Genomic DNA, 8860 nt, shown 5'->3' with positions numbered 1-8860 from the left:
GTGGTATGTGGCAAAGGAGTCTTTGGGGCTCCTTCAGGGTTCAGTAGTGTCTACTCCCTCTGAACCTCCTATAGTGAGACCCTTGGACCAATCCTTAGTATAGGGCATCAGATCACTGCAAGTCCAACACTTGGCACTCTGCAAAACAGTTTTTAAAGAGGCTTTTGTGTACATTGTTCTGTACAGTATAGATCTGCACTTTCACAGATCAGTCCCATTCACTTTAGTAGAGTGAAGCCATAAAACAAGACACTTCTGTTTCTAAAGGATCACTCACACGGTGAAGTTGGGTGCAGACAAAATTACAGCTGAAAAAACTGCTTGCTGATTTGGTGTAGCTTTTTAATTTTACATATTTTGCCTGTAAAATTAAAAACTGCACCAAAATCCTACTTCAAATTTGAGTACAGTTCTCTGACACAGTTATAAGTGCATCCAATTGCATTGTGTGAATGTGCCCAAAAAATAGATATTTGAAGCATCATGCAAGGGACAAGGGCTTATAGAAGCATTGCCACCCCTTTTAGTGAGGCTGCCCAGACTGGGACCATCACTGATAAGATAAGATGATCCTTTAATAGTTACACAATGGGGAAATTCAGTGTGATACAGCATCATGGATAGTACAGTAGTATATAGCAAGAGAGAAACACATACAAGCTCATGGCTGATAGAGAAATACTAGAAGTCATAGCAACTAAAAAGAAATAAATAAAAGACACACTGCAGGATCATTTAGTTCTCTAGTTGGAGGACATGAGGAGGGGTCACAGCATGTAGACATAACAGGCAGAAACAGTTTTTTTTTTTGCAGAGGTGAGGGACATAGGCAGCTATCATGATAACATGTAGTAGTTCTTTTGGTAGGTAGTGAGATCTCATGCTCAGGTGATAGTTCGATATCTTGCATCAGCCCTGTTGTTCCTTAATCACAAAAATGTCCCAAAAAGTACCCCATCCTTCATCGCAAGCCCTCCTCCTATATTCTTACCGTTGTCACTTGTTCTATCCGCTCGAAGAAATCTGAAGCCATCCAGGTAGACATGGTGCTGTTCTCTTGCCATCCTTCCTTAACTTGTGGAAGGGTGATGGTAGGTTCCTAGACTGTAACAGAGTCCCATGTGTCTACAATAAAAGAAGAAAATATGTCAGCCGACCGTAGGCATCTTCCACACGTGAGCAATAGACGCAAAAAACATTTTCTTGAAAGAAGAAGTCCGTACTTCCATGCAGGTTTCTCCTCCATGCTTTGTCTGCCTCATGTTGTCCATGTTTCCCTTAGCTCGTGGGGAATGGTAAGGCACATGTACACAGGAAATTCCAGCCGAGCAGGTATCTTCCAAGCTTAAACAATAGACAGAAAGAAAACAGTCCGCATGATCTTCCATTCGATATAGTTAGCTAATTCGTAGTGCTTGGTTGCTTGACTAGAGGATTCTTGAAGATACAGACAAAAAGAGTGAAAAAGGAAAGTTAAAGGTCACTCTCAGCTTGGAGCTCTGTATCAAGGCTGCCACTCATGCGGCGCCATCTAGGTACTTTAAAGAAACTTTAATTTAGATTTACTGCATATAATAAGATGGACCAGCAATATTAGCAAAGTCAATGACTGCCATTAGTTCCACTTACCAAACACTGATCAATAGCACAGTTGTCCATTCACATACAGTAGCTAAAGGCTCACAAGCCCTGGTGTAAGAGTTCGGCTTTGGCCCCCATACCTCCTTACAATTTCTTTAATAGCCACCTACCTGTGCGGCTAGGGCTACATGGTGACTTTACCTCAATTCTCTAATGTTAACTGAAGATTGCCATGTTGATATACTACACCTTCACTGCAACCTGAGTCACACTGCAACCTGGAGATGTTGTGACCATAACTTCTAATTGCAAAAAATAAAACAGCGCTCAATCTTTTCGCACTATATGTCGAAGTTGGGCTAGGTTCAATAGGAGGAAGCTACCACGGATTTGGGAGCAGATTCTGCCCCACGAATATGCCTTCCATTGTTTTCAAAGGGAGGCACAAATCGTAGCAGGACATTGAAAAAAATAATCGTCCTGCTTGATCTTGCTGTGGATTCTGCAGATCAAGAAAGCCTTATGACATTCATCTTGGCCTAAATACTGGCGCAAAACCGCTAAAGTATGTGGGTGCACTGAATCTCCATTCCACCGGGGGGAACGGGAAATGTTGAGGAATATGAGGCGGATGTCTACCAAAAATTCTTCTTCATTTTCCGTCATGTGAACATACCCTAATTGTACAATTTAACAAAGCACACAATGGTAGTGTGGCAAGTGCAACCGCCTAAACCCCAATATCATCACCACTGAGATTCATTGTTGTCTGCAGCATATGGTCATATAAAAGATGCTATCAGCTGACAAGTAAGCATCTGATGGATTATTGGGGGCATGCTTACACCATACACATTCACATACATGTTAACACCAGAATACTTCTTTATATTGGAATATATATGAACATAAGAAGACAACTCCACTGGACTACTTCTCTCATCATCTTTATTATTACATTCCAGTACATTATAATAAATTACAGAAATAAATAAATCATTACACAGTCACTATTCATGAGACAAACATGGCACATAGGAAAGGTTCCAGGTAGGGGCACGGTCTGTTACTCCCTGTTATCAGCCATTTCAGGCTGGGGTGAGACTGACTATAGTGTTCATCAATAAAATGAATGACAGGAAGAACATTAACCTTTGTATCCCCGTGATTCCTACTTTATGCCACAAATCTCCACTGCTGAGAACCAGAAGAGACATTTACTCCTCCTATTACACTTCTGCACCAATATGAGCCCTGGACACATAAATATAGGAAATATGGATCATACTCATACATAATAATATCATAATAATGTACTGAGCTATGCTGGGTATTAACACAAGGTATAAAGTAGGATGGAACTTAAGCCATAATAGCACTGGAAGAGGCTGACCTACTTGCTGATGGTATCCAGGTACACTGAATAGAAATGTAATGAAGATAAGATGCTGGAATTTACATCTGTTGCTCCTTGAGTCAAAGGTGATTACATAAGAAGTAACAGGAATGACAGGACTGACAGGTCCGACCCTCACACTTTGCCATAAGAACTTATAATGTTATAGATAAGTCACAGGTCAGTATAGATAATATCATATGAGCTTATGGCACAAGTCTACACTCTATTCTGCTCCTCTACCTGTGGGTTCAGGTGCACCTAGACAATGAGAGTCACATACAGAGCAGCCCCAGCAATATTGTAGACAAACAGTGCAGAAGATCATCAGACAATAATGGAGTTATTATATGGATAAAAACATGTTCTAGGCCTCAGTGATGGAATCCTTGGTGGGTTGGTACAGATTGTACATTAGGGCACAGAACATTCTTGGCTGCTGCGGCCACTCAGTGTCAGTAAGGTGGATCTGGAGGTCACCAGTAAAGACCTTATAAGATTCACCAATGGGTCCAGTGAAATTTTTGTCCAACCAGTGCAGTCACCTGGTTCGGTTGAGATACATGACAAGAGCGGTCCATTAGTCTGTTCTAAGTAGCTGGTCTGAAGTTCTAGTCTCAGCTTCTCATCATAGATACTCCATGCGTGGGCTACAGCTTGCTCGCTCCTCTCCTGCTTCACTCTGCTTGCACACAAAATGTTTTACGTAGGAATCACTTGTGCAGCAAGTGCTCAATGAGCAACAGCAGCAGAGGAAGGTCAGTATTATCCCTCCGAGGAGTAGGAAGATTATGTTGGGCCATGCAAGCATCAAAGCTTGTCCTATCTCGATGCGCACTGCTCCCCGGGTTAATGAGGCATCGTAGGCTTGATGAGCAATGTTTACCGTGGTCCAGATGACAGGGATGAGGACGAGGATGGCGCTGAGGAAATACAGGAGTCCAGCAGTGATGGTGCAGCAGTGGCGTTCGCTTGCTTTGCCATTGCAGTATTGGCAGCATTGAGTGAAAATGAAGCCAACGATGGAGAATATGAAGGCAATGACAGACAAAGCGGTGGCAAAGCTCATGAATATCCTGCCAGCCTTCAGGTCGGAGGTGAGGGACACCATGGAGACGTAGCTGTTACATTCTATAACTATTCGGTTCTGCTTCAGACATGTGAGCCACAGGCCATCCCATCGGCTGATCCACTCCCCATCAATACGGCCACCATCAATGACCAAACCGTTGTTCTCAGCTAAGACAACCAACCTCCAGTAAGGCATCAAGGTGACAATCCAAGTGAGGATCATTCCAATGGTCCCAAAGATGAGACCAATAATATGGATAAGGCAGCAGATCATGGCTGACAGACCGGAGACTCTTCCTTGGATATGTACGGTCTACTTGCAACTACTGAACTGGTCCCATCCAAGGCTGCACATTTATTCATAAAGTCACGTGAAGAAAACAACGGGGGGAATTACAGGAGGATGACTCCACTACAGAATGTGGACACCAATTATCTCACACAATGGAAGAAATAAAAGCAAGAATGGAAAACAGTCATAGGAGGGAGTCGCCAGGACTTAGTAAACATCCTTAGGATATTGCTCACCTGCGCAGGGGCCTCGGTATCTTTACTATTATTTACCTCTTTGTTTTCAGTTCTTCAAGAGTTTCTAATTGTCAGGAATTTCCTTTAGGCAACACTAGGCGAGAACCTGATGAATAAGTTATTTGATACGAGGAGAGATGCAGAAATAAAGTAATGGATATTGATGATTGTAGTGAATCTCCTCCCAGGCAATCTCTAAAAACCACTGCAACAAATGGTCTTAGTGGTCCTGAGGTTTCAGTTCTAAGATCAATTTTTTTGGATCCTGTCATTCAGTTCTTAGCTCTATTCTGGTGTCCAGTTCCCAGATCCGATGCCTAAGCCTTTAGCTTCAGTCCTTGGAGCCAATCTACAGCTCTAGTTCTCAGGACTAGTCCTCATCTCCAGTTGTCATGTGCTGTTCTTAGTTCCAGTCCTAGAAGCCAATCAACAGCTTCAATCTACCTGTTTATTCTCCAGTTTCAGTTTTTAGCTGTAGCCCTCACATCCATTCCTCAGCTTTAGTCCATGGCTCCAGACCATGGGTTACCATGTGGGGACATGCACAGAGAGGGCCCATGATTAAAACTGAAAAAGGACCTGTTAGGGTCAGGGCAGGGGCTTGAAAAACTAAATAGAGGATACTCCATTATACATGGGATAAGAGGGAAAATCCATCACATAAACCTGACCATAAAGGGGCAAAACTGAAATACTGCATTTGATAGAAAGAAGGTGTGTCCCACCTCATGGTAGTAGCCACCTTGCCCCCACCATGTGATTCAGGGGGTCTTAATGTTGGCAGCTCCTTTATTATGGCTGTAATTAAGGTCCCATAACGTGGTTGTCATGAGTTGTCGACATCTAAGTCAGTATGTTAGGAAATTCACTGAACAGTAGACAAGGGAACATTTTTTTTGTAAATAGTACTAAGTTGATCAGATTGATGTAGCCTCTAAAATTCAACTATAACATCTGCTGGAATTTGGATAGTCTACTTTGACCCATGTACTGAGTTTTTGGAGAAATGTTGGGAGCGATACACAGTGGCATTAAGAGATTAGATTGAGAGCCTTTGTAATAACACATCTATATTCTTCTTTTTCAGTTCCCACTTTCTAAATTCTCCATCTTTCCCACATCTTATTCCCCCACCAGAACTATCAATCACAGTTAATGGCTCCAGCCTTTCCTCAGTCTCACAAGTCCGCTGCCTTGGGATAAATTTAGATTTTTCTATGTCCTTCAAATAACACATGCAAGCCCTAGCCATCTCCACCTCACAAATACTACTTGTGGCCACTGTTTCTTTACTAGTTCATGCCCTTGTCATCCCTTTGCCTAGACTACTGCAACTTCTTTCTCCATGGCCTTCCACATTCTTGACCCCCTCCAAACCATCTTTTATTCTTCTCCCCGGTTAATCCACCTCTCAAGTCATTCTTCTGCCTCTTCCCTGTGCCAATTCCATCACTGAGCACCCATTGCCTAGAGCAGGGGCGTAACTACCATGGTAGCAGTGGATGTATCTGCCACAGCACCGGGACATTAGGACATTAGGGGGCCCGGTGACAGCCGCTACCGCTGTGTTTTTGTTTATTTTTAATAGGCCGTTATCACTGGAGTTACTCCAGCCAGTAACGGGCCCTATTTACTTACCCATCCTGGCTGGCCCGGGATCGGTAAGTGACACCGCGGACCCCACAAAGACTATTATTATACTCGGGGGTCTTTGCAGACCCCCAAGTATAATGATCGGAGGCCCGGGAGAGGTAAGAAACAGAAAAAACACTGTTACTTACCTCTCCACGATCCAGGCAGGCTTCAGGCCTAGTTGTCTGACGTCCCATGACCCCATGTGCAGGGGCCACTAAGGGACATAGTACTGTGTGCAGGGGCCACTGAGGGACATAATACTGTGTGCAGGGGCCACTAAGGGACATAATACTGTGTGCAGGGGCCACTAAGGGACATAGTACTGTGTGCAGGGGCCACTGAGGGACATAATACTGTGTGCAGGGGCCACTAAGGGACATAATACTGTGTGCAGGGGCCACTGAGGGACATAATACTGTGTGCAGGGGCTACTGAGGGACATAATAGTGTGTGCAGGGGCCACTAAGGGACATAATACTGTGTGCAGGGGCCACTAAGGGACATAATAGAGTGCGCAGGAATGCGGAGGAGGGGGTCGGTCGAGGTCTTCGGCGTCGGTGATGGTCAGGGGGGGGGGGGGGCATGTCAAAAGTTTGCCACAGGGCCCCGCCATTTCTAGTTACACCACTGGCCTAGAGGATTACGTACATGACTGTTCATACCCTATCCTCTCCATACATTTCTGATACCTCCCCACTTGTAAACTCTGATCCTCTGAAAACTTCTTTCCTCTATTCTCCTCTTCACACATCCATCTTTATGATTCTCCTATACATCCCCATACTCTGGAACTTACTACCCCAAATGATAAGACTGTCCCCCTGCTTCAAAAGTAACCTGAAAGCCCTCCTCTTCAGAAGATCCCACCACCGGCACTAACCTTGCAATCACTACACTAACAAATGGGCAGCTTCTAGCCTCATCTACTGTCTCCATTCCATGTAGATTATAAACCCTGGTGGGCAGAGTCCCATCTCCTTCTGTACCAGTCTGTCAATCCAGTTAGTTCATGTGTAACCCTGGTGGGCAGAGTCCCCTCTCCCTCTGTACCAGTCTGTCACTCCAGTTAGTTCATGTGTATTATACTAGCTTTTGTCTTGTCATGTGCTTAAACTCTTTGTCATCTGTACAACACTGGAATTAATGGTGCTCTAAAATAAGTACCAATAATATGAGTTAGGGGGATTAGAATGGGAGCTCCTAAGGATAAGGATGATATGAGCGATATATTGTATGTGACATAGTGGGATTAGACTGTAAACTTCTAGGGATGGGGATCATATATTGTGTAATAAAGGAATACTGCAGGGACAGGGATGATGGGAGTGATAGATTGTGTAGACAAAGCATAAACCTCCCAAACCGGAATAACTCTGCATCATACTGAATATTCAGTGTATTGTTCTGCATTTTATTACCTATCTGCAACTTGTCGCCTCCATCACGTTTCTACTCAGATGACTTTGCGATAAGAAGCAACAATTAAGACAATACAGAAATTCCTGCCATCAGATTCCTGAATATTACAGCGGCAGGGTGACAATCCAATCGTGGGTGTAGTGACACGTCAGCCACTAAAACAATGAAGGTGGTGACCCGAAGAGCGGAGAATCCTCATTACCCACGATTCGCCTCTTCCAATAAGTTGTATCACTGTGTAAACAAAGGAAATAATTATACACATATCATCCTATTATAACAGTGTACGATACAATATGTCACAATACCTCAAATCCGGAACCCACTAGTCCAGAACATCGTATAATCCAGCGCATGTTTGCACTATAGAGTGACAAAGAGAAATGCAATAAAGTGAGAATAGATCTGTTAGTACTATAAGCAGTCCTGGGCGCTCTTCATACCACTGTATAACAAGCTGGCTAGCAACTCTCACCAGTGAGGCGCCCCCTATAGCTCCTGGTGAGGCAGTTCTTGTAGAAGGTATTATAAACACACAGGATAGATTTAGATACAGCAGCTCAGCAGACGGTATCACATATTATAGGATGAGATATAGCAGCTCAGCAGACAATTCCACACACAGACTTAGATACAGCAACTCAGAATACAGTATAACACACAGTAGGTTTAGATACAGCAGCTCAGCAGACGGTATCACAAGTTACAGCCTGAGATACAGGAGTTAAGCAGATAGTATCATACATGATAGTCTGAGATACAGAACCTCAGCAGATTGTATCACACATTATATGGTGAGATACAGCAGCTCAGCAAATGGTATCAACATTATAATATGAGATACAGCACATCAACAGACAGTATCATACATGATAGGCTGAGATATGGCAGATCAACAGACAGTATCACACATGATAGGCTGAGATATAAAAGTTAAGCTGATGGTATCACACATGATAGGCTGAGATACAGCAGATCAACGGACAGTATCAGGCATGATAGGCTGAGATATAGAAGCTAAGCAGATGGTATCACACATGATACAGCATGATACATGAGATACAGCAGCTAACCAGGCAGGACTAGCAGGTAGTATCACACATGACAGGATTAGATACAGTGTTCAGCAGACAGTATCATAAATACAGTCTGAGGTATAGAGGTTCAGCAGACAATATCTCACATGTCAGGCTTAGATACAGTATCACACAGTATAACCTGAGATACAGC

This window comes from Leptodactylus fuscus, chromosome 6 (assembly GCF_031893055.1).
Source record: "Leptodactylus fuscus isolate aLepFus1 chromosome 6, aLepFus1.hap2, whole genome shotgun sequence".
Lineage (NCBI taxonomy): Eukaryota > Metazoa > Chordata > Amphibia > Anura > Leptodactylidae > Leptodactylus > Leptodactylus fuscus.
This window is presented reverse-complemented; position numbering follows the sequence as displayed.